This window comes from Canis lupus, chromosome 30, assembly GCF_048164855.1.
Source record: "Canis lupus baileyi chromosome 30, mCanLup2.hap1, whole genome shotgun sequence".
Lineage (NCBI taxonomy): Eukaryota > Metazoa > Chordata > Mammalia > Carnivora > Canidae > Canis > Canis lupus.
Window position 1 is genome coordinate 42,849,380 of NC_132867.1, and position 25,959 is coordinate 42,875,338.

Genomic DNA, 25,959 nt, shown 5'->3' on the forward strand with positions numbered 1-25,959 from the left:
AACTCCTAAGCTGGAAGGTGGCCTCAAGTTAGGAGCGAGCTCCTTTGTCACTCGCAATAATCGACCCGTCTCCCAAACGCTTCCCTTTCCTCCCACCTTCGGGCCTCACCGCCTCGGCCTCTGGGCCAGCTCTGCCTCGCTCCCCGGGCCCCCCCACACACACACACAACTGGGCCGCTGACCGCATCGTCCGGCTCGGGGCCCCCGCAGGATTGCACATCCCCATCAGAAGGATTTGACTGACTGCAAAACGCCGTGAGAACGCCCCTTTGAACAACCACTTCAAGTGCGGACAGCAATAAAGGTGCGACCCGAACCCGCAGAGGAGTGTTTCCGGGGCTCTTGCTGGGTGACGCCGACCTGGCTGCAGTTTCCATGATGAAGGCTATGCCCCCCCCCCACTGTCTACCCAGCTGCCTGGCGATGCCCCCGATGGCACGGGCCACCTGCGGCCAGAAGGATGGAGCCAGGACCTGGGTCGTGTCCACGGTGTGCCCGCTCACGGTCCCAGGGGAGCGGAAGAGTTTTTGAAACACGAACGAGTGGGGATGAGGCTGGTGGCCAGTGAGTGGCCGGTGATGGCATCGGAGCGTCTGAAGCTCTCTGTTCCCGGCCCTGACGCCCTGGCTCCACCCCCGGGGCCTCCTGGAGAACCCAGACAACTCCTGCTGAGCAATCCTCTTGCCCTCAGAGCCTTGGCCCATGCAGACCTGACCTGCTCTGGTTAGGAGCTGGTCAGACTGGAAGGAGGGAGGAGGGCCTCCAAGAGGCACTGGGACAGTCAGCATTAAGCCATGTCCCCCAGATGCGAAGGAGCCTGCAGACAGCAGCGGCCAACCTGTGAGTCACGAGAAATGAGTGACCTAGATCTCGCCATGGACCCAGTGAGTCAGCAAGCAGCCGAGGAGGCCCCAGGTCCCCACCCTGCAGACACAGGAGCCAGACTTGAGGCCCCCGGGGCCAACTCCCCACATGTCCCCCGAGGCACACCCACCCACTGACCCCCAGCGGCTCTGTCCTGCAGCCAGGGCTCACTCCAACCCCCAGGATGATCTTCCCACTGCCGCACCCACACCCAGGCATGGGCCAGAGCTCACATGGACTTTGAAATGTTTTCAGGAATTTTGAGACCTGGTTGCTAAATACAACATTACTAAAAAACCAAATTATATAAGCATAATTAAATAAATTATATTAAAACAAAAGCAATGAAAACTCAAAATTCCTCACTTCTTCCTCACATGGCTCTATTTTATGGACCTCCGTGCTTCACACCTGTGTGTGTGGTGAAAATACCTTTTGCTGTGCCACCAGCCTGCCTCCGTCCATGTGAGCAAGCCCTGCCCTTCATGGGGCCCCATTGCCTATTCCACAGTGTGGATCCACATCCCTCTATCCTCCCTTCCAGCTGCAACTCCTAGGGGACCAGTATGTCATTGGGCCCCAAACTTGATCCCTCCCTGTGTCCTGCCTCAAAGCGGGCATCTAGGTGGGCTCTGTAGCTGTCCCCTGGGCCTCCAGCTCCCTGACCTTCTGTGTCTCAGTCATGGCCACCTCTTGGGCATCTGACCTGCTCTGGGATCCACTCCGGCTCCTAGAGCAGCTCTGCCTTTAAAAACATCACCTGGGGGAGGTATTTTCTCCAATGATCCCCACTTTGCCTCTGGCACTAGTGACAGGAATGTCCCACAGTCCTCCTGCTCAGTCAGCCCCCTCTGTTTCCAGCCTGTGCTCACCCAGCCAGGTTACAGACACTCGTGTCCAGGCAGACTCACCAGCAGAGCCCGAGTCCCCCAAGCTTCAGGGGAGACAGGCTTGTCCAGAGGAGGAAGAGAGACCATGGTGGCGATAGTCACAGGAAGCAATGGCTCTGGGCTACAACTTTACCAACCACTGGACTACGTTGCTTATCATCTTCTCCACCCAGACCGGCTCACCATGGGCTACTGCACACAGCTTCTCTCACCCACTCCCACCTTAGCCTAGCCCTCAGCAGACAGTCTGGGGGCATATTTGGAGGCATCCATGGGAAGTTGACCAACGTGATGCCCATTGACCTTATCTGTTTAAAGTTGCCTCCTTCCAGATCAGTGATGAGAAAAGGGGTCATTCCTAACGGAAGCCCTTTAAGTCACCATGTGTGGTCCCAGTGACCAGAGAACAGTGTGCTCACCCACCAGAGGAGCCAAGGACTGTCCCCCAATGGGAGCTACAACACACATTCAGAACCTGGGACTTTATTATCTCCATCTGCTTGGCCAACCTGACCAAGCCATATCTTGGAAAATAAAAATTATCCCACTGGGGCTCCTGCAGCTACTTTAGACAGAACCTTAAATTCCTTCACATGTAGCTCTGTAGACAGGTCTGGTCTGGGGATTTTCTGCCATTACGTTTCTCTCCTTCTCAGGCCCACAAAACTAATGAACTCCAAACAGGAAACACCCAAATAAATCCATACTCAGACCCTTCACAAACTTTCAAAAACTCAAAACAAATAAAAATATCATTAATTCAGCCAGATAAAAATGAAACATTACTTACAAAAGAACAGCAATTGGGATGACCAGAGATTTCTCATCAGAAACCATGGAGGCCAGAAGAAAGTGGCATATTTTTCAAGTGTGGAAAGAAAAGAACACGAATTCAGAATTTTATAGACATCAAAAATATTCTTCATGAATGAAGAAGAAAAAGTAAGATAATTTGCCCATCAGCAAACATTCCCTAAAACAGTCCTTCATACATAAGGAAAACTCAGGAAGGGAGAGAAATGAGTAATGAACATGGTAATAGACTTCTCCTCCACTTCAGTTCTTTAAAATCATGTTTAATGATTAAATCCAAATACTATAATATCGTCTTATGGAGTTTTCAGCATGTGTGGATGTTGAACACAAGACAAATACAACATAAAAATGTAGAGCATAGGAGCCTATGTGGTGGTAGGATTTCTACAAATACTTCAAATGGTAAAATATTGATCCTAAGTAGGCTGCGAAAGGTTAAGAATGCATATTGTAATGGCTGGGAAACCACTAAAGATTTTTTAAAGATATAATCAACAAAGTGATAGATAAATTAAAATAGAATGCTATAAAATGTTCAGATAAGGGATCCCTGGGTGGCGCAGCGGTTTGGCGCCTGCCTTTGGCCCAGGGCGCGATCCTGGAGACCCGGGATCGAATCCCATGTCGGGCTCCCGGTGCATGGAGCCTGCTTCTCCCTCTGCCTGTGTCTCTGCCTCTCTCTCTCTCTCTCTCTCTCTCTGTGACTATCCTAAATAAATAAATAAAAAATAAAAAATAAAAAAAAAATAAAAAAAATGTTCAGATAACCAAAAGCAAGAACAGGGAAACAGAAGAATAAAAAATGGAAAGAACAAAAACAACAAAATTTAAATGGTAGGCCTGAATCCAAACATATCCATAATTACATTAAATGTAAGTGGACTAAATTAAAATACAGGGATTATCAGAATTAATTTTTTTTTAAAAATCACCCACTTATACACTCTCTATAAGAAACTCACTTCAAATATAATATCAGTAGGCTAGTGTAAAAAGGATGGAAAAAGACACACTGTGCAAGCACAAATCAAAACAACTGGAGTGCCCATATGAATAACAGATCAAGTGGACTTCAGAGAAAAGAAAATTACAGATAAAGAGGAAAATTGATAATAAGAGTCAACTGATAATAAGAAGACATAACAGTCCTAAATGTGTACTTACCAAAACAGCTTTAAACTACATGAAGCAAATTCTGTGAAGACAGAACCAGAAGGAAACATAGACAAATCCAGAACTGTAGTTGGAGACATCAACCCTTCTCTCCCAGAACAAACAGACAGAAAATCAGTAGGGATAAAGGAGAACTGAATGTCTCCACCAACCAGTGAGATCTGATGGACTTTTATTAAACACTCCCCCAACCAGAGCAGAAAACAAACATCTTTTTGCATTAATTTACATTTACCAATATAAGTTATGCTCATAGTCATTAAAACATTTTTAATAAAGATAATTGAGGAGCATGTTTTTAATCATAAGGGAATCAAACTGGGTAACAATAACAGAAACCTAAGAAGGAGTATCTCTCAATGCTTACAAATTAAGCAACATACTTCTAAATAATCTACAGATCAAGAGAAAGACTCAAGGAAAATTAAATATTGTATTTAACTGAATAAAAGTGAAAATATAGAATAACAAAATCTTTGGTGAGCAACTGAAGTAGTGTTTATGGGGAAATTTATAACACTAAATGCTTATATTAGAAAAGAAGAAAGATCTCAAAGCAGTAATCCAAGCTTTCACTTCAAAAATCTACTTTAAAAGAACAAAATAAATCCAAATCAAACAGAAGGTAGGAAAAAAAAGGAAAGAGAAGAAATCAATGAAATTTAAAATAAAATGCAGTGTAGAAAATGAATGGAAACGAAAGCTGATTTTTTTGAGACAATTGAGATCAATAAAAGCTTGCCAAACTGACCCAAAAAAAGAGAGAAGACACAAACTAGCAATGTCAGGAATGAAAGAAGAGATATTAAAATTACAGAGCTTGCATACATGAGACGGAAAACAGGCAAATACTACAAAAAAAAAAAAAACCCTATGCACACTAAAAACAACTTGGATGAAATGAACCGATTCCTCAAAAACTGCCAAGTACCAAACTCACTCCAGATGAAACAGAGGATCTAAGAAGTTCTATAACTCTTAAAGAAATTGGAAGTTTTAGTTAAAAACTTTACAAAACAAGAAATATCTGGGCCCAGATGGCTTCACTAATATATTCTCCCAAACATTTAAAGAAGAAGCAACACTAATGTTACTTATTATCTTCCAGAACATAGGAGAGAACACTTCCCTAGTGACTTCATGAGGCCAGCATTACCCTGAGGTCAAAACTAGAGAAAGACAACACACAAAACAAGAAAAGTGCAAACCAATGTTCCCCATGAACAAAGATGCAGAAGTCATCAGCATAATGTTAGCAAATAAAATATGACAATATATGAAAATAATAACAAGCTATGGCCAAATGAGGTGTATTCCAGAAATGCAAATGTCCTTCAACAGGTAAATAAACTGTCGTACACCCATGAAATAGAATAGTACTCAGCAATAACACAGGAAACCATCTTCAAGAGACAAACCATGAGAAACTCCTAACTCTGGGAAAAACAAAGAGTTGCAGGAGGGGAGGTGGGTGGGATAGAGTGACTGGGTGACGGGCACTGAGGAGGGCACTTGATGGGATGAGCACTGGGTGTGATACTATATGTTGGCAAATCAAACTTAAATAAAAACAAATGTAAAAAAAAAAAGAAAAAGAAAGTAAAAATAGAAATACAATGTGATCCACTAATTCCACTACCGGGCATTTCCTTAAAGAAAACAGACACTAATTCAAAGGGACACATGAAGCCCGATGTTCACCGCGGCTGTACCTACAATGGCCAAGATATGGAAGCCACCCAAGCGTCCGTTGGTGGATGAATGGATAAAGATGTGGTACGCTTCCCGTGCACACACGCACACACACACTGTGACATCACTCCGCCGTCCAAAAGAATGAGATCTGGCCAATTTCAACAACACAGATGGACTTAGAGGCTCTCATGCTAAGTAACGTAAGTCAGACAGAAAGAGGGAGATACCATATGATCTCACTCAGATGTGGAATCTAAAAAACAAAATGAACAACGAAACAAAAAATAAAGTAGATTCATAGCTACAGAGAACAAACTGGTGGCTGCCAGAGGGGAGTGGGGGGGGGAGGGTGAAGCAGATAAAGGGGATGAAGAGGCACAACCTCCCGTTATTAAGTAAATGAGTCACAGGGATGCGAAGCGCCGCCTGGGGAGCACAGTCGATGATGTCGCGCTGACAGGTGATGACTACATTTACGGTGGTGACGATGTACAGAATTATCCAAACACTCAGCCGTGCACCTGAAATTCATGTGAGTGTATGTCAACTATATGTCAATAACGGAATTTTTTAAAAAGTGAACAGACGGGGCGCTTGAGTGACGCAATCATTTGAGGGTCTGACTCCTGGTTCCAGTTCAGATCACAATCTCGGGGTCCTGAGCTTGAGCCCCGCATTGGACTTTGTGCTCAGCATGGAGTCAGCTTGAGATTCTCTCTCCCTCTGCCCCTCCTGTTCATGCTGTCTCTCTCTTTCTCTCTAAAATAAATGAATAAAATCTTTTTTAAAAAATAGTAAATAGTGAACAGGCTACTGGCACATGCAGCAAGTTGCATGAATCGCAAACGCATTATGATGGAAAATTCAACCTCAGAAGATCACATACTGTATTTATATAACATTCTGGGGCAGCCCCAGTGGTGCAGCGGTTTGGCGCCGCCTGCAGCCCGGGGTGTGATCCTGGGGGTCTGGGATCAAGTCCCGCGTCGGGCTCCCTGCATGGAGCCTGCTTCTCCCTCTGCCTGTGTCTCTGCCTCTCTCTCTGAATAAATCAATAAATCCTTAAAAAAAAAAACTTTCTTAACTCACAAAATTGCATAAACAAAGAACAGAATAGGGGTTTCCTGGGGTTGGGGTTTGAGGGAAAGTGTGACTATCACGGGATGGCATCAGGGAACGTCTCTGTGGGTTGGTGAAAAGCTTCTACACCCTATTTGTTACACAAACCTATACATTCACGAACTCCATACCAGACAAGAGAGCAAGAGAATGATGAAATGCAAACAAGGTCTGTAGTCTGGCACCGATGTCAGTTTGGATGTGTTTTAATCCTATAATGTCGCGTAGGATAATAGCGCCCGGGAAACAGGGCGAAGGGTAGATGGGAACTCGGTGCTAGATCTACAATCTAAAATTATTTCAAACTAAAAAGTTTTTCAGAATCAGAGGCAAATGGTTCGAACAAACCCCTCCCAAGAGAAGACCGACAGCGTCGTGAGTGCAGGAAGCGGCGCCTGCCTCGTTTAGTCATCAGGGGCCTGCAAGTGACAGGTGCCAGCGGATAGCGCGATAATGGCTAAAATCACAGCAAACGTCGGATGAGGACGTGCAGGACCGGGAGCCCTCACACGCCTCCGCTGGCGGGAACCGGCTGCGTCTCGGGGACTGAACGGCGTCCTTTCGTGGGACCCGCCATCCCACGCCACACGTTTACCCACGAGGCACACAGACCCACTGCCACAGACGCCTCCGCATGTGTGTGCACAGCAGACTTATTCATAAGGGTCCCAAACTGGAAACAATGAGCCGATGCACTGGAAATGTCCACGAACAGGTGATTGTATAAACAGACTGTCGTGGATCGCAGGATTCCCAGCAATTAAACTTGGATGCATCCCAAAAAGATACCCAAGCCAAGAGCCCGTACTGTCTTTCCTTGGGAAATGAAACTATAATTACAAACTGCGCGTCCGGGATTGCACGGGGTGGGTGTGAGAGGTTCCTCCAGGCTAACGGGTACCTTCCCTGTCTTGATTGTGCTGATGGTCACAGTTACATCGACTTGTCAAGATGATCAAACCGTACGCTTAGAATGGGTACATTTTACTGCACGCACAACTTCACACCAACACATTCTATACCTCAAAGAATTAGATTTGGGGTTTCTTTGTTTTAATTTTTTAGATTTTTTAATTTAAATCAACTTAGTTCTCATATAATGGAGTATTAGTCTCAGCGGTGGAGTGGAGTGACTCATCGGTGTAGTGACTCAGCATGTGACACCCAGTGCTCACGGCATCAAGTGCCCCCCTTCATGCCCATCCCCCAGCTAGCCCACTCCCCCGCCCCCTCCCCTCCAGTGACCCTATTTGTTTCCTGGAGTTGACAGTCTCTTACAGTTTGTCTCCCTCTGTTTTAAAGAATTTTATTTTAAAAAGCCCCACCTACATTTCTGTGGGGCTTCGGGGTGGCTCAGTCTGTTAAGCCTCCGACTCTTCATTTGGACTCAGGTCATGATCTCAAGGTCGTGAGATTGAGCCAGCCTCAAGTGGAGCTTGGGCTGAGCAGGGAGCCTGCTTCAGACTCTCTCCCTCTCTCTCTCTCTTTCTCTCTCTGTTTTTGTCAATAAGTAAATAAAATCTTTAAAAAAAATAAAAGCCCCTCCTGCATTTCTAAGTGCACACACACACATGGGGTGATAAACCCCCACCGGGACCACTCCTCCGTAAGGACCTTACCGGGCCCTGTCACTTGCTTCTGACCTTGCACCTTGCCCTTGAGGGTCTGCAGGGCGGGCCTTGGGGACGCTGGCTACAGGAGAGACTGGCCTGTGCACCCCATGTCATTCCCCCGCCCCCACGTCACTGGCTCCGTGTCACTGCCTGGCCCCCCTTCCCCCCACGCTCAGCTCCAGAAAAGCCCAAGAGAGCAGCAGGGGCAGCCGGGTCCCCTGGCCAGGCTGTGTGGGGAAGAGCGTGGCCTAGGCCCCATTGGGGAGGCGGGGGAGGATGGGGAAAGGCTTCCTGCCGCAGAGACATTCCAGGGACAGGCATTCCCCAGCTAGCACAGGCCCAGCTCCTTGCTGTCCCCAGGGCCTCCACCCCCGCCCGGCGGGCCGCCAGCCCCAGATGCTGCTCCCCTCCCGGACCGACTTCCTTGGCCAAAAATGGGAATGAGTCTTGCATAACCAGACATCTGTGAGTCCAAAATCCAGAGGAAATTCAGGCAAATGCCACAGGGAAGCTGGAAGCTTCACAGAGAGCCAGGCGCCCGCCCCCTCCCTGCCCGCCACCCCTGCAGCTCCGGGAGGTGTGGGAGCTCTGGGGAAGCCGGGCGTGGAGCTCCCACGGACCCACCGCTGCTCTGCTTCCCACAAATGTTAGCGCGTCTTCCAAGAACATTTCATCAAATCCGCGCTCAGCACAGCATCCGTGCGGCTTCCTCCCGGGGAGGATTTCCCCTCTGCTCTCCCCACAGGCCTGTGATCCCGGGCTCTGCTCTTCTTTTTAAAGATGGACGTGTTCTCAGCCAGAAAAATGTTAAACTCAAGATGCACACTTGCAGACTACCTGGCTCCGAGGAGGAAACGTTAGTTTTGCTTGGCGCCCAGTAGTCTTAAATGGGCGCGGTGGATGATTATGTTACTTAAAAAAAAAAAAAAGAAAGAAAAAGGGGGGTGATGGCAGAGGGCCCAAATCCATGGGTTTTTTTTTTTCCCAAAGATTGCATTTATTTATTCATGAGAGACCCAGAGAGAGAGACGCAGAGACACAGGCCGAGGGAGAAGCAGGCTCCATGCAGGGAGCCTGATGTGGGACTCGATCTCGGGACCCCCGGGGTCACGCTCTGGGCCAAAGGCAGCGCTAAACCGCTGAGCCACCCAGGGATCCCCCAAATCGGTGTTTAAAGCCCCACCACCAGGCTGTCAGGCAGGCCAGCGGGGCGAGCCCCCTCCCTCCGCAGCCCCCTGACGACCCCTCAGAGCCCAGGCACCCTTACCCCGCCGGCCCTGCAGGTGTGCCCCGGAGCACCTGGCCCTGCCCACACCCCTGCCCCATGCCCCCTGGGGTGCTGCGGCCAGAGGAGCCCCCGTGGGAGCCAGGGCCCGGCCTGGAGAGGCTGAGGACGGGCAGCAGGGTCCATCCCCTGGCTGCACAGGGCGTCCCTGGGACCCCCGAATGATCCCCCTGGCTGTGCAGAGCATCCCCTGACCCCCGAATGACCCCCTGGCTGAGCAGAACATCCCCGAGAACCCCAAATGATCCCCCTGGCTGTGCAGAGCATCCTCTGACCCCCGAATGATCCCCCTGGCTGAGCAGAACATCCCCGAGAACCCCAAATGATCCCTCTGGCTGTGCAGAGCAGCCCCTGACCCCCAATGATCCCCCTGGCTGTGCAGAGCATCCCCTGACCCCGGAATGATCCTCCGGCTGTGCAGGGGTCCCGGGACCCCCGAATGTAGCCCCGTCAGCCCCAGGGCAGGACGAGGTTTCCCGGGCCTGGCCCTGCCCCTTCCTCCATCTCTCTCTCGGCTCCAGCCCGGAGTCAGGCTCAGGGTCAGCCTTCCACTGGGGGTGGCTGCAGGGGCGGGCCCGGGCACCTGGTAGTAGAGGTGGCCTCACCTTGCAAGCGTACACCAGGGCAGGGCGCGGGAGTCGGGGCCCCGGACCCTGCAGAGGCGGGGGCCCCGTGAGCCCTAAGGTCGCTGCGGAGACTCTAGGCAGGGCCAGCAGGGTGGAGGCCGCCTTGGTATCCTGCAAAGGGAGCTATGGCCAGAAGCCAGGGCAGCACCGTGCGGGCCCTTCGAGGCCCTGGGGCTCCTGGCAGCCAGAGCAGGGCTGAGGCCAGGCGCGTCCTCTGCGCACCCACAGCTGCCCTTCCCTTCCCCTTGCTGTTCCAGGCGACAAGGTGCCTCCAAAAAGACAGCACGTGCCAGCCTCCCCCATGGCCAGGAGTGGCCTGGGAGCCCTGGGCAGAAGCATGGGAAGGTTGGGGGAGGTCGCCAGGAGGAAGCCGGGTCTCCCAGGAGCACTGCACCCCCCTCCATGTGCTTGCTGCCCTCCGGGCAGAGGGGAGGACAGCGGCTGTGGACCATGAGGCGACTGTGAGGGTGCAGAGCAGGAGGTCAGGACCTGCACCCTCCCCGAGGCCGTAGGGAGCAGCCAAGCTGCTGCGTGAGAGCGTGAGCACTGCCGGGGCGAGCACTGCTGGGTTGAACACTGCCGGGGTGAGCACTGCCAGGGTGAGCACTGTCGGGTGAGCACTCCCGGCCACAGCTGGGCTCCTCACATCCCCAGGGTCTCCACCTCGCAGCTTCCCTCCGTCCCCACCGCAGGCCTCCTGCTTCCCTGTGGGGTCCCTGGGACTGGGGGGGGGGGGGCTCTGCAGAAACCCCGGCTCTCCAGCCCGGCGGTGCCCCAGTGCACCCTGTGTGCTCAGTGTTTGTGCCCACGTGATGCCAGCACGGCAGCGTGGACTGGGGTCCCGGGGCTCCACAGACCCTTCCAGGGGCTCCGTGAGGCCAAGTAGTGATACTACTACTGAAGGTTGATCAGACGCCTTTCCACGCTCATTTGCTCCCGAGTGCACAAAGCGTGTGGGTTTTGCAGGCGGTTGGTCCATGTTAGACGTCCACCGTCCCCGTGCTGCTCCCCGACCTCGCCGACACTTGCTATTGTCCCCTTTAACTATAGACGCTCCAGGGCGTGAGCACTGGCATCTCACGGTGGGTGCCACCTGCATGAGATTACTCGTTAAGGGCGCCCCGCGTGGCCCAGCGGGTTAGCGCTGCCTTCGGCCCAGGGCGTGACCCCGGGTCCCGGGATCGAGTCCCCCGTCGGGCTCCCAGCATGGAGCCTGCTCCTCCCTCTGCCTGTGTCTCTGCCTCTCTCTGTGTCTCTCATGAATAAATAAATAAATCTTTTTAAAAAAGAGAAATTACTTGTTAATATTACACACGGCGGCGTAATATATTCGTACATCATAGACTTCGTAGCCTCACACCAACACCAGTCTTATTATAGCTTTAGGCTAAGCCTTAAAATCAAGTGGTACAGAACCTCCCCTTTTATTCTTCTTCCAGAGATTATTCTTTCTATTCAAAGTCTTTGAATTTCCACATAAATTTTAGAATCAACTTTTCAATGTCCACGAACAAGCCTGGCGGGATCAACTGAGACCACGTGAAATCTGAAGATCCGTTTGGGAGAAACTCCGAGCTTGATGGCACGGGGACCTCCGGCCCAGGCACCTGGACTACTTCTCTGCTGTCTAATCCCCCTTCAAATCCGCAATGAGTCTCAGTTTTCATGTGTGGGTCTCACACCTACTTCTTTCGATTTTACCCCTAAGTAATATGCATTCTTTGATGCTATTGTGTTTTTTTAAAAAAATGATTTTTTCAAAAAAAAGCAAAAAAAATAAAATTAAATTAAATTAAATTAAAAAATGATTTTTTTTGAAAGAGTGAAAGAGCAGCAGAGGGAGGAGAAGCAGACTCCCCACTGAGCAGGGAGCCCGATGTGGGGCTCAGTCCCAGGACCCCGAGACCATGACCTGAGCTGAAGGCAGATGCTTCACCGACGGAGCCCCCAGGTGCCCTCTTTGGTGCTATTGTGACCGATAATTTTAATTTCATTCTAGAACATATCGCTAGGTTGAATCTGTGGATTACGTGGCATCCTGCAGGGCGGACTGGTGCAGAATTTGTAGGGTCGGCTCCAGTGACACGGAGCGAGCAGTGGAATGCTGGAAAGAGGTTCCAGAAGCAGGACCGAGGTCCCCTGGCCTGTGTCCTATGATGTGGCGATGCACGCTTCTCTCAGCAAACCCAATTTCCGGGAGCCCCAGAGCCTGGAGGTCAGCCTGTCCCCGGGGTTTGTCTCTGTTGGAGCCCTCTGGCTGTCCCAGGCACCCCTGTGCCAGGACTTCAGAGCCACCTGCCGCTCCCTCTCCCACATGGCCCGCGCCGGGCCCCACATACACCTTTCTCCCCACCCTGCCCTCTCTGAGGGTCCCCAGAGCTGCCTGTCCCCATGTCCTGTCCCCAGCACGGCCCTCCACCCCGCGCTGGCCACTTCACTGTCCTGCAGGTCGCAGACAGGCCCAGCTCCCCCACTCGCAGCTGAGTGCCCACCGAGCCCCACCAAGCAGCCCACAAGCGGCGGCACCAGCAGCAGCTGCCGTAAAAGATGTAGCTTCCCAGGTCCTGCTCTGCTGGGGGCCCAAGGTGCACAGCCCCGGAGGGCGGCTGCCTTCCATCGGGTCTCAGTCCTGGCGGTGAGACCTCTGCTTGCCTATCGGGGCCCTGCTGGAGGGTCTCCCACCCATCCCATCTTGGTCACACACGTGGACCTTCACGATCAGGGACCTCTGTGTGTCCTCTGGGGCCCCAGCCTGCACAGGCCAGCACTCAGGACCCCCAGGTTTTGGGGGGGGAAGCAGTATGGGGAGTGGAAGGGCCTAGGGAGGGGGCTGGGGCCAGCAGGGTGCTGTCACAGACCACCCAATACCCCAGCAGCGCAGCACCCATAGGCGGCAAGGATGCTGCCTCCATCGGTGTGGAAACCTGGGACTGGGGATCCTCCCATCTGACCACCGTGCCCACCCCGTCCCCTGGGGCCCCTGGGCCTTGGGGGTCGGTTCCTGGAGCCTCCACACCCAGGATCCACAGAGGTGGCTCAGGGACAGGCCGGAAGCACCGGCACCTCCACCTGCAGTCCACGGCCACAGCGCGGGCCTCAGGACTCCATCCTACAGGAGGCTGGGAAGCAGGGTCTCGCTGTGTGCCCCAGAGGCAGGGACACAGGCCCCCAGCTTCAAGTCCCAGGCCTGCAGCTCACTGCCAGTTGCCCAGCACAAGCTCCCTCCCTGGGCTGGGGTCCCCCGGTCACCGAGGGCAGGGTGGGCACCAGGAGGGTTCGGACCCTTCCTGACCTTCCCTGCAACCCCACAGTGGTCCTCGGGGGAGGCTGACCTGCAGCCCTGCGTGGACCAGATGTGCTCCACGCTCCCCCAGGGGGTCTGGTGAGAGCCTGTCAGGAACACTCACCTGCCTGAGGAGGCCCACCTGCCCCAGCCCTGCCCTGGGAGGCAGTCCACCTGCCCCAGCCCACCTGCCCCAGCCCCAGCTCCTCCCCAGGAGGCAGCCCACCTGCCCCAGCTCCTTCCTGGGAGGCGGCCCACCTGCCCCAGCCCCAGCTCCTCCCCGGGAGGCGGCCCACCTGCCCCAGCTGGAGTGCCAGGGCCTCTGCCCACAGTTTAGCTCTTGCACATCCATCCGTGACGTGTGCACGCTGTGCTGCCCGTGCTGCGGGATTCTCAGCAGAAAATTGAGAGAAATGGGAAGCAAAGAAAGAAAATGCCATTTTGAAACAAACAAAAAAAAAACTGATTCAGGATACAACAGGCTTTCTTAGTGGGTTGTTTTTTTTTTTTAGTGTTTTTAAAAGCACTAAATAATTATCTCTCTGGCCTGGTTTTCATTAAATTGGCCAAATCTGATGATGTTTAATGGCCTCGTGGTATGCACACACATGCGTGTGTCAGTCTATGCGGAAATAGCTTCGCTCTGATGTTTCCCGACATCGCGGAGACCTAAGTTTGAAAAAGTGAGTTCTTTTTCGTTAACTTTCAACTGGGCTTGAAGGGTCTGAGCTTGAGTTTCCGGTCACCAGCCAAGAGCCTTCCCAGCTCGCCCTTCACGAGAGGCGCCGAGGACGCGGGAGCGTTGCTGGAGGGTCGCCCACTGGCCCCCTGGGAGGGGAGCCGCACGCCGCACCGCACCGAGAAACTTCTCTCCCTCCTTCTGGCTGCTTAGTCATCTCCCAACTCCCCTGGCAGCCGCCTGAGGCCTCTGCGAACTGTTTCCATTTATGGCTCGAATTTGGTCTTCCCGGTTTGGTCACAGATGGAAGGTTTAAGGGAGCAGGGAGCAGCCGAAGGCAGAGCGTGGGGCGGGCGGGGGGGCTGCAGCTGTGGCCCACGGGCTGCACCCCGCATGCCTCACAGATTCCCATCCGGGCCGGGGCCCCGCCTAGCAGGGGATCGGCGCCCCCCCAGCGCTCGCTGCTCCGCCTACAGTGCTGGGCCTGGAGTGTCCTGTGTGCGTTTGCCATCTCGTGCCCCCGTGAGACTCTACATCGTCCAGTTTGGGGAGGGGCAGGCGGTGAAGGGTGGGGAGCCCCCCCCCAGGCTGGTCACTGCCTCGGCCTGAGTGTGCAGCCAGCCAGGAGCTCAGCCTTGACAGGGCGCTGGGGTGACCACAGCCCCCACGCCCCGCACCCCCTGTGCCCCGTAATCCGGGTCTCTTCTCTCCCAGGGCCCCAGCCTCCCAGGTGCTGCTCGGCGCTCCTGTGGCCTGACCCTCATGCAGCCCAGTCCTCCCGCCCCTGCGCCCCCCCACCCAGAGCAGCAGAGGGCCTGGATGGGGCAGGAGCCGTCCTCCACGGCCCGAACACCCCGGAAGGGCACCCCAACCAAGGAAACCGCCTCTCTTCGAGCTATCAGCTAAAGCGCAGGCAATTTTCCAGATGACGCCTCATCCCTTCACGTTACAGGAAGGCCTTCGTCCTTCGCCCCATGCGAGCCCGACCCTGAGTCTCTCCCCGCGCCAGGCAGGGACGGAAGCGGCTGCTACATTGTGCATTTCTGAGCTTTTTCCCCATCAAGAAGCCAAGTCCTGTGCCCGGAATCATCGCCCTTCCTAGAAAGAGCGAAGCTCTCCCCATCGGGCTGGGCTTTCCTGTCCCCCAGAGGCAGAAGCATGGCCCTTGTCGGGCCCCGGCTCAGTACCTGTGCCCAGGAGACGTCCCGACGACCCCGAGGCTGCCCATTCCCGTCCCCCCCCCCGGGGAACAGCCTGCCGGCCACCACGACACCCACGGAACCTGAGCCCCTAGGGATGGGGGAGCCACGCCGGCACGCGGGGACGCATCCCGACGGCCCTCGAGGGAGCTGCCCCGGGATGGCCCTGGGACAGCACATCGCTCACCTGCTTGCCTTCCTGCAAACGTGAAATACGAGGAGGCTGCAGGCGAGGATGCCCAGGATGCGGGGACGTCACCACCCGAGCCCCCCGCCCCCCAGCGCGGCTGTGGACGGGCTTCGTGCTCATTCATCTCTCACTTTTGTCTTTTTTCTTCCCCGAGGCCGTCTCGAAAACAACCAATATCGTTGTGATTCACAGTATGTGCCGGGCAGGGTGACGTGTCCCACACTCCGAATTTTGAGAAACTAACAGAATGTTTTACGCTTCTAATTAAAGGGGGTGTGTGATGGTGCTCGGTTGAAAGTCATGTGTCCCCGACACCCATAAGCCCATCGGGGACACAGAGAGGACACCCCGGGGCACAAGTGGGCACAGAGAGGAAGCAGGGCGCCCCAGCCCAGAACCCTCTGAAGGTAGAAGGCGTCGGGTGGCTAAAAGCATTCGTTAAAAACTTAGTCACACTGAGGACTCATCCTTCCATGATGCTGCGGGGGAGGTGGAGAAAGCTATTTTATTTTGGAGGAAAAACGGAATCCAGGTAATGCCATAGTATTAAAGGACCACACGCCTTTTCCCTTTCAATTCCTTTTTTCCACTCTCGGAAGTGACCCCGCCGAGCTCGCGGTTTCCCTCTCTTGCTTCGGGGAGTCTTGCTCTGTCACTGAGGAGGTGACCGTGGTAGGAAAAAAGGATCATGAGAATCCGCTCAGCCAGAGCTCGCAGTGGAAAATGGGTCACAGGGTGACCGCAGTGAGTCATCCTGGATGGGGTTCAGGACACACGCCCACCCCAGGCTGCCCGGGGCCTTGGGAATTTCCAGTGGAACGTCTCTGCTCTGACCGAGAAGGATGGGATCGCCTGTCCCAGTGGGAACACTTGAGGAAGTCAACGTAACTCAGTTCAATTTAAAATAAAATTTTTTTTAAAAAATGTTTTTTTAAATTAAAAATTAAAAAAATCTGAGGGGGGCACTTGACGGGATGAGCACTGGGTGTTATTCTGTATGTTGGCAAATTGAACACCAATAAAAAATAAATTTATTATTTAAAAAATTAAAAAAAATAAAACTTAATAAAATTTAAAAAAATAAAATAACATCTAAAAAAATAAAATTAAATAAAAATTTTAAAATAATAAATAAATAAATCTTAAAAATTAAAAATAAAATTAAATAAAATCTTTAAAAATTAAAAATAAAATAAAATAAAATCTAAAAAAATAAAATAAAATAAAATTTTATTGAGCTTTTACGAATCCACCTTTGCCAAACCCTGTGCATTATCGCACAGGGGAGCCCCGTAAGTTGGGATGGCGTCGGGAAACGTGCCAGAGATCATCGTCAGGTCTTGATCTGACAAGTTGGTTGAAGTTGGACGGATGGAGACTGTAGGACGGGCATTTCAGACGTTGGGAAGAACACAGCGGAAGCCACGAGATGGGGCCGCACCAGCGTCCCTGGGGAAACGGGGAGCATCTCTCCATTAACGCGACATTTTCCAGCCCCGGCTGTTGCCAACTCTCAGCCCTGGGTTGCTGTCGGGAGGGGGACACGGCCCCACACTACCCTCGGTGGCCGTGCTTTCCCTCCTCCTGTCCTGGTGCCACCACAGTCCCAGTCTCCGACGTAGCCAGGCTCGACCGTCCCTCCGCCTTAAGCCACCGACAGCGTCATCACACACTGTGCCTCGGCGGGACCCCCGCCCCTGCCCCTCGCCCTTCCCCGGGACCCTCGGCCTGGAGGACAGGCTCACGTGGGCTCCCGAGGCGCAGGAACAGCTCCCAGTGGCGGGGCGGTGACCCCTCCCCGGGCACAGCAGGGAGGGCCTGGGTGTGGGTCTGGGTGTGGGTCGGGGTCCAGGGCAGCTCGGCTGCGGCCCCTGGGAAACGTGCGGCCTGCGTGCTCGGCGGGCACCGTCCTCGGGACCCGATGCCCCTTTAAGCCCTCACACTGCAGCCCGTTCAGGTGACACCACCTCTCATGCGCCCCGTCCCCTCCGTGCCCAGTGCCTCGCTGACAATGTGCAAGAAGCAGAAGCAGGTGGAGTCCAGCCCCGCCCTGGGGCCCTGCGACAGGTGGGGACTCCAGGGAGCCACGTGGGCCCAAGGCAGGCCTACCCCACGGTCCTGCGGCCATGGCCCTGCAGTGGGTATTGTGGCCCCGGTGGCCCTGCAAGGAGCTGGTCCCGGGCCAGCCGTGGAGAGAGGCCGCCTGCCCGGTATCCGTCCCCGCCCGCGGAGCATGGGGTAGAGACTCCAGCCTCACAAGCCCCGCAGGGAAGTGGGAGCAGGCCAGGTGCCCACGCAGGTGGAGCGGCGTGGACGAGGGGTCTCCCCCGCGGCCGGGTCGTCAGCCTCCGAGCGGTCGGTGCACTGCTGCCCGCGGGCCCCTGCGCGACGTCCAGGCCTCGCCGGGAGAACTCGGGGGAAGCCACCTGTGCTGTGACCCCCTTTATAGCAGCAGCTCCAGGGGACCGGATCCGTAGGGATGGGAGATGGAGCGTGCCTGGGGGGCTGGGAGGAGGAGGAGTGCCGGGAGCCACCGCCGCCTGGGCCGAGGTCCTCAGGGTGATGGAAGCGGGTGGTTTCACGAGCCCACGGGGTGCTCGTGGTGTGCGTGGATTGTGTGCTTTCGGCGCTTGGTCATGAATGCCACCTGCGGGCGGGGACTGGGGGGAGTGGCCCAGGGACTGTGTCACAGCAAGTTCCTTGAAGCCGGGCGCTGTGTTCTGGTCTTGAGGGCCCCCCCGGGCATCATGCTGGTGCTGGGGTCACACAGTGGGGGACGCACCTGCTGAGGCCAGTGGGCCCGAGCCTGTGCAGAGCGACAGGAGCCCAGGGCGTGCCCAGGGGACCCAGCTGGCTGGGACATCCCCGGGGGCCACTGATTAGGACCCTGGTCGCTCCCTACCCCGCGGCCCGTTGCATCAGGGCCTGGGCCTCAGGGCTCTAGTGCCCACGGCCACCCCACGCGGCAGGCCCGTCTCCCCGCTGCCAACCTAACACCGACAGTCCGCACAGTGTCTCTGGTGGGGCCGACTTCGTGCGGCTGGCACAGAGTCGGGGCCGCCGTCCCCACAGGGAAAAACCAATTTGCTCTCCACTTCCCGTGTGGGAGTGCGCGGCCGCGTGGGGGGTGCGGGGGGTGCGGGGGGTGCGGGGGTGCGGGCTGCCCGCCCGAGGCCGTGCCGGTCTGGGAGTGTTTCCTCTTGCTCCATGCACACAGACGTTTCTAAGTCAGTTAGAATTTTTGTGGAAACCTCATTTTTTAATTTTTCCCTCTTGTTTCTCTGGCAACATCGGAAACAAACACACACAGCTGCGTCACCTGGCTCCCAGCTACATTTTTCCAGCAGACACCTACGGCTGGAAAGTCAGCACGACTTGGACTCCAGGACCTCAGACTAACGCTCACTTAACCCCCGCTCGCCCGCTTGGTCCTGCTCGCCCGCCAGGAGCCGGCTGAGGAGGGGGGCCGTGGCACCCGTGCAGGGGGGACCTCCTCTGCCCCGGTGTCTCCCACCCCCGCTCCTGGCTTAAGGATAAGGGCAACCCGGTTCTCAGCATTTGCCTGCTTCCAACGACGAGCGTTGGATGGTGAACAGCCTATCGGTGCCCTGAAGCTGAGGGCTCCTGTCTCCAGAAATCGCAGAATTTGGTTGCTAGAAAAATACCGTTCCTTTATTCCAAGCGTCTCGTTGTAAAATGAAGCGGCCAAGGAGCGGAGAGAAAGCCACACGGCAAATTAGCGGCAAAGTCAGAGAGAGGCACGGCCAGCCCAGCCCTGTGCCCCAGGCCGCCCCTCACACACTTGGCTGGTCCCCAGTACGTGGGGCAGGCCCCAGGTCCCAGAGCTAGCTGCCTCACCAGGGCTGCTTTTTGCTGACTTGCTCTGTTTTTGTTCTAAATCAGAAATTCCAAATCCCTACCCAGCTTTGAGACTCCAGCATGTGGTCTTGACAACCCAGGAACTAATGCATATGAGCATGTTAGTCAAATCCCCCCTTTTGGGGATCCCTGGGTGGCTCGGTGGTTTGGCACCTGCCTTTGGCCCAAGGCCTGATCGTGGGGTCCCGGGATCGAGTCCCGCGTCGGGCTCCCTGCATGGGGCCTGCTTCTCCCTCTGCCTGTGTCTCTGCCTTTCTCGCTCTCTCTCTCTCTCTCTCTCTCTATCATAAATAAATAAATAAATAAATCTTTAAAAGAAAAATCCCCCCTTTTGCTCACAAATGCACCAAGTGTTCACTCCACACCTACTGTGAGCAGAGCACCGCGTGGGGGGGAGTGAGGGGGGAGGAGGCCAGGGGTCCCCCTCAAGGCTGGAGCAGCCCCCGGGCTCCCGAGGTGCTGCAGACACACCGTGCGGTGCAAGTCGTGCCCCGTCTGCAGCGTTTCACGGGGTAAGGGTGTCTGTCGCCCTGGCTGGTCGGCAAGACGGTGTAACGCGATGTTAGTCCTGCCGCCGGAGGAAGCGAAACACTAAAGCAATTCCAGAAACTCCGTGTGTTCAGTCCTCGGTGCGATCCCGGCTCCTGCCCACCCGCACCTCCCCGGGCCTGTGTGACTGGACGGAGCGAAAGTCGCTCCAGGCAGCTCCCCGCCGCCCGCGGAAGGTGACCCCCTGAGCACCTGCCATGCACCCAATGACAGCACGCACGAAGACAGGACAGCGTAACCTAGGGGACGTCACGTCATCGGACAGTGAAGTCTGGAGAAAGAATTTCAAGCAAAACAGTCACTTGAAAAGCGGCATCTAAGGGGCGCCCGGGGGCTCAGTGGGCGGAACGTCCGCCTTAGGGTCGGGATCCCGGGCTCGAGCCCTGCATGGGGCTCCCTGCTCAGTGGGTTCTCTGCGGCTCCCCCTGCCCCCCGCCCCTGTGCTCACTCTCGCTCTCTCAAGCAAATAAATAAAATCTGTAAAACAAGAAAAGCAACACCTCACTGTCCCAATCAGAATCCCTATAAAATAGCGAGGCTAGAAATTCCCCACCCCCCTCAAAAATGTACCCGGGCTGGAAGCCAAGGGAGCGGCTGGGCTGCCTCCCGGGAGTCGCACGGCCTCAGCCTGCTGTGTAAGCCTGTCGGGACCCTGTGGCTCTCCCGCCGGAGGGCCCCAGGCCTGGGCCGGTGGGGGGCACAGAGACCTCTGCATGTGGGTCACATCGAGGGGTGACCCTGGGAATGTTCCTGGTGCAGTCTCCACCCCCTTCCAGAACAGTGTGCAGCCCCCGCTGCCGTGGCCGCCCCAACTACCCGTGGACGCTCAGAGGACATCCTCCTCCCGTGTGGGTGTGTCAGGTGAGCACACCTCAGCCTGCACGGGGTCCGTCCCGGGCCCGGTGTGACCCTGAGCAATAAGCCGCCGAGAGGTCCTTCAAAAACACCGGATAAAGGAAACCATGGGCTTAATAAAAGACGTTACCATTAGAAAAAAAGAGACAGGAGTTCGTGGCTTCAAGAGGCAGCTGCCCTGAAGGTGCGGGACGGCCTGGGAGACCCCCTGAACGATGCTGGGATCCGGGGCCGTGCCCAGGAGAGGATGGCCCCACGGGCCCGGGGGTGGCGCAGGCACAGGCACAGAGGCTGAGAATCGGCCTGCCCCCTGGGCCCTGTGTGCCGGGAGCCTGCACCCGCACCCTGTCACCCGCTGGCCGGGGTCCCCCAGAGCTCGGGGGGGGAGGGGCCTGCAGATCCCTTCTGCTTCCCAGGCAGCCCCGGGGAACTGCGTGCGTCCTCCTCTGTGATGCCTACGGCCTCTCCCGGGGTGTGACTCAAAGCCTTTCCCGGAGGAGTGGGCAGCAAAGCTGAGACGCCATCGCTGCGGGTGCCCACGCATGGTTGGGGTGGCGGGGGGCGGGCCCGGAGGCACCCAAGTCAACCGCCGGGGCTTCGCAGGTGTCCTTCCCACCAGTTCTGTCGCCTGATGGTCCGAGCAGTTACCCCACTAACCCACCACCTCCCCTTATCTTCTGCTGGTCCCTGTTGGCAGCTCTTACTGGGGCTCCAGTGGGACCTTTGGGGGACCAGGCCTTCGGCCCCATAGAGCCTGGAGCTGTGGGAACAGAAAGCACCGCCGGGACGGGGCCAGCGTGAGTGATGGTAGTGGGCCCCTGCCGTTCCTGGACCCGCGTGTCTTCTCTGCCGGGGACGCGGCACTGTCAGTGTCTCCGATTTCATGCAGCGCTGCGTCCTGCAGGGGGGCGCCCGCCCCGCTCAGTTTGCCCCCCGCCCCCCGCGCTCCAGCTCTGCCTTTAAAGAGGCTCTAGGTTTGCGTGAGGCCGGCCAGCTCCGGGTGGTACCGTCCACGGTGCGACCCGGGGGCCCCACGTCATGAGCCTGCTCCCACCCTTCACGGACCAGTGGCCCCGACCCCGCGCCGTGTGGGCCGGGCGCTCTGCCTGAGGTAGCTGCCTGGAGAGTGTTCACCGAGCTCCCCTGCCAGAGGCAGTCCCGGGTAGTGACTCGTCACCAAGTGCCGGCTGGTCCCCTTGAGGAGTAATAGGCGCTCAGCGCCGGTGTCTGTCGCTGAGAGCTGGGACACTCGGAGACAGCTGGGACTGTCCTGGAAGTGGGTCCGTATCCTGGCCCACCCCTACCAGCAGCGCCCCACTCGTCCCTGCCTGGGGAGCCGCACGAGGACTGGCTAACGACACGGGCCAAGGCGTTTTGTCGGCACGTGGTCACTCGTCCCGGGTCAAGTGCTCTGTCCCACCAAGGGCCCTGTCGCATCCCAAGAGCTGATTCTCCAGGAGCATGAGATTCACCACCGTGGACCGCACGGGCTGGACCCAGAGACCTTTATTCTCCTCCAGCCTGATGGCGAGGGCGTCAGTGCAGCCACTCGTCCTGGGTCGCACTCCCTGGGGTGTCCAGCAGTGGGATTTCCTCCCCTATATCGTTACAGGGGACAGAAGCGTTAACAGAACCTGAGGCTAAACTGTAAATATATATTTTAGTCCATCCCACATGATTGCAGACTGATTCTCACGGCCTCGGACCTCCGCCTGAGTCCTCACTCACCTACTCCACCAACGCCGTCGCCTCCGGAATGGCAGCTGCATCTGGGTTCCTACCTGGTTCCTCCCGGAGTACGTTACAGTCGCTCCCCAGGACACATTCAAGGGTGCAAAAGGGCCCCTTTCTCCAGCTGAACTTAGGTCTGGATCACAAGCTAGATTTCATCCATTCGCTCCTGCAAATGTGAGTCGTGGTGCATTTAACAGCCATGTCGGGAGTCTACATATTTTAGGTCTTTAATGGTGGCACTACTCTCGGCCATCCCCTCCGGAACGTGATATTGTTTCTGTTTTACTGTCTCACCTAGACGTAGGGAGCAATTTCAGAGGTTGCCACTTGGCCCTCCCAGTTTTATAGTTTATAACCCACAGGTCAAGAACCCAATTGGAGTCCACCCCATTGCTGACTGTATCGATTGCAATTCTCCTCTCCAGGAGTAGGGACGTGGCCAGTAGGTGGTTCACCCCAGTGAACACGTGGTGAGCTGGAGATCAGCCACAACACTGCTATCTGCAGGCCCCCCTCTAATCACAGTCACAGCGTAGGTCGTTGAGTAACACTGTCAGCTCCGACTCTGTGTCCAGTTGTCCTCAAAGTATCTGAGCCTTTCCTTTATCCCAGTCGCCCAAGGAAATGGCTGTGGGAACTTTCTCCCCATCCATCTCTCTGTGTGTGCACGTGTGTGTGTGTGTGTGTGTAGCTAAACATGACTTCCTATCAATGTCTCTAGCTCCCATCCAGTATTCCAGGGCTCATTCTAGTTTCCCGTTCTTTTTTTTTTTTTTTAAGATTTTATTTATTTATTTATGAGACACAGAGAGAGAGGCAGAGACACAGGCAGAGGGAGAAGCAGGCTCCATGCAGGGAGCCCGACACAGGACTCGATCCCAGGACCCCAGGGTCACTCCCTGAGCTGAAGGCAGACCCCCGACCGCTGAGTCACCCAGGAGTCCCTTAGTTTCCCTTTCTGACTTAGCTGTAATTTCCATCCTAACAGTGAGAAACCTGGCTCCCATGACCCATCACCATTTTCTTATTTGTTCGATCCTAATATTCACATAAAGCAGTTTCAGAATTGCTAACCTGTGCCCTATGAGAAACAAATTTACCCGGAAAACTACATTCCATAGGATGACCCAGAGGATATGTCATCCACCAAGACCATCATACATGTACTGATGAGGGGGAATGTGCATCCCTGACAAGTTCAATGGAGGCTTCTGTGGGTTAGAGTAGGAAATATGGTCACAAGCTGGGCTTGTTAATATCCAGGGGATGATGAGGTCCCAAAATAATAAAGGCCAGACGGCAGCACTTAGCTGCCAGGGTCAAGCTGCAAATATTTTAATGACTATCTGTGAAGCTATCATTGCAGCCAAAGGTGCTTGACCCATAGGGAGCTAGGGAGGTGGCCAGTGTGCGTGATGTCCCCAGGGGAGGCAGTGCAGACAGAAAGGTCAAGGAAGTTGCAGGTGAGCTTAGAGGAACCAGAGTCTTGTCCGTATTGTTCACTGATATATCTCCAGTGCTCAACATGGGTCCTGGCCCAGAGCAGGTGCTCAATAATTGTTTTTTGAATGTGTAACAAATAAATGTAATAAATAGGTCAATAAATATTTATGCATAAATTTAAAAATGACTGGAAAATTCATAGGCTTTGTTGGCTGTCTGCATGTAAGGAGATGGGTGATGGTTTGGGATATAGTTTCAAAAATCAAAAAATGCTGGATTAATTGAATTAATGTGCCAAAGATTGGTTCAATGACTTCACTGAATAATGCCCAAAAGTGTTAGTAAGGATTCCTTTAAAACTCTAACTTTCTCTTGGCCACTCACAAGAGCTCTCTGTATGTTCAGAAGTCTCTGACATTTTTGCATCTGCAACAGAAGGCTTGCTTGCTAATTGTCAACCTCTTTGAAAATAGAGTCTCCTAACTCCGGGAAACGAACTAGGGGTGGTAGAAGGGGAGGTGGGCAGGGGGTGGGGGTGACTGGGTGACAGGCACTAAGGGGGGCACTTGACGGGATGAGCACTGGGTGTTATTCTATATGTTGGCAAATTGAACACCAATAAAAAATAAAGTTATAATAAAAAATAATAATAAAATTTAAAAAAGGAAAATAGTCTCGTCCAATCATCTTCAAAGGGGTCATTTGTAGTCATGTCTTCTTAAGTTGGCTTTGTTCCCTCCTCTTTATAGCGGTGCTGGGAAGTTAACACTTTGAGGACTAGATGAGTTTGCATTTAATTAAAGCTGTAGGTTTGGATGCAAAAAGGTGCCAGAGCTACGCAGGCTGACCAGGCCTCAGAGTGTGCTCTGTGACCCAATCAAAGGTCAACTGCCCTACATGACAGATGCCTGAGACCCATCATCCTCACTGGGAAATCTCTCTTGGAGCCTAAGGCACTGATAACACATGTATCTGTTTTCTGGTTGGGGGTGAAACACGTCTCCATTGTCTCCCATTAACAAGGGACACTGAGGACCTAATACCTACGCTAACAGGCCTAGGGTTGCAGTGGTTGGGGCCCAGGCTGAGTGTTGTAATAAAGGCCCAACGAGTCCAGAAAGCAGGAAGTGCCTGGAGATAGGCCTGTGAAACACAGTGGTGAGTGCAAGGAGTAAGAGTCAGACTGTGGGGCTCTGTGCACAAGGCCCTGAAATCCTGAGCATCTGGTATGGCCCTAAAATCCTGAGCATCTGGTATTGTAGCTGCTCCAGCGACTCAAAGGAATGCAAACGAAGTTAAGAGAGTCCTGCAGGATGAGCCATACTGGGCTCTGGCCACAGGTCTGCCATTTACAGAAGGAATGGAGAGGAATGGAAGTTATATTCAAATAAATAAATAAATAAATAAATAAATAAATAAATAAATAAATATAAAAAAGAAATAAATGGAATTACTAGAGCCAAAATATAAAGTATCTGACATAAAAGATAATTGAATGTTTTTAAACATCTAGATTGGACACTAGAGATGAAAAGATCAGTGAACCAGAAGAAGCTGCAGTGGAAACCTCAAGCTGAAACACAGAGCAAAATGCCATAAAACAAAACAAAGAGCAGAGTGTCAGAGACCTAAGGAGCAATGTCAACTGATGAGGCATAGCTGTAACTGGAATTCTGGGATATGAGGACGGGGGACCGGAAAAATATCTAATGAAACAATTGATTTAATTTGATAAAAACGATAAAGCTACAGATATTCAACAAGCTCCAAACAGTATAAACAAAGAAAATAAACACTAGGTAACTTCATAATAAAATTGCTTAAAAACATTGTTAAAGAGAAATTCCTTAAAGCAGCCACGGGGAAAAGTAACATTAAGGGCTGGAGGCAACATCTCACATCCAGGGAAGCAGACTCCTTGACAGCAGCCAAGCAAGCCGCTGATGGTGGGACAACATACTGGCGGCACTAAAGGGAAAAACACTAACCTAGAAGCCAGCAATCAGCAAAATAAACTTTAAAAATGGAAATATCAGAAAAGGGAGACAACATGAGAGACTCCTAACT

General features: G+C 54.0%; 1 long non-coding RNA gene across 1 annotated transcript in view; it reads right to left on the minus strand.

The window, feature by feature from the left end:
* Positions 1 to 15,645, minus strand: part of LOC140621374 (uncharacterized) — a 31,027-nt gene extending 15,382 nt beyond the window's left edge. Inside the window, exon 1 of the long non-coding RNA XR_012021085.1 lies at positions 15,430 to 15,645. This is a non-coding gene — a long non-coding RNA (uncharacterized lncRNA). The remainder of the gene's footprint in view (positions 1 to 15,429) is intronic.
* Between the last annotated feature and the right edge of the window lie 10,314 nt (positions 15,646 to 25,959).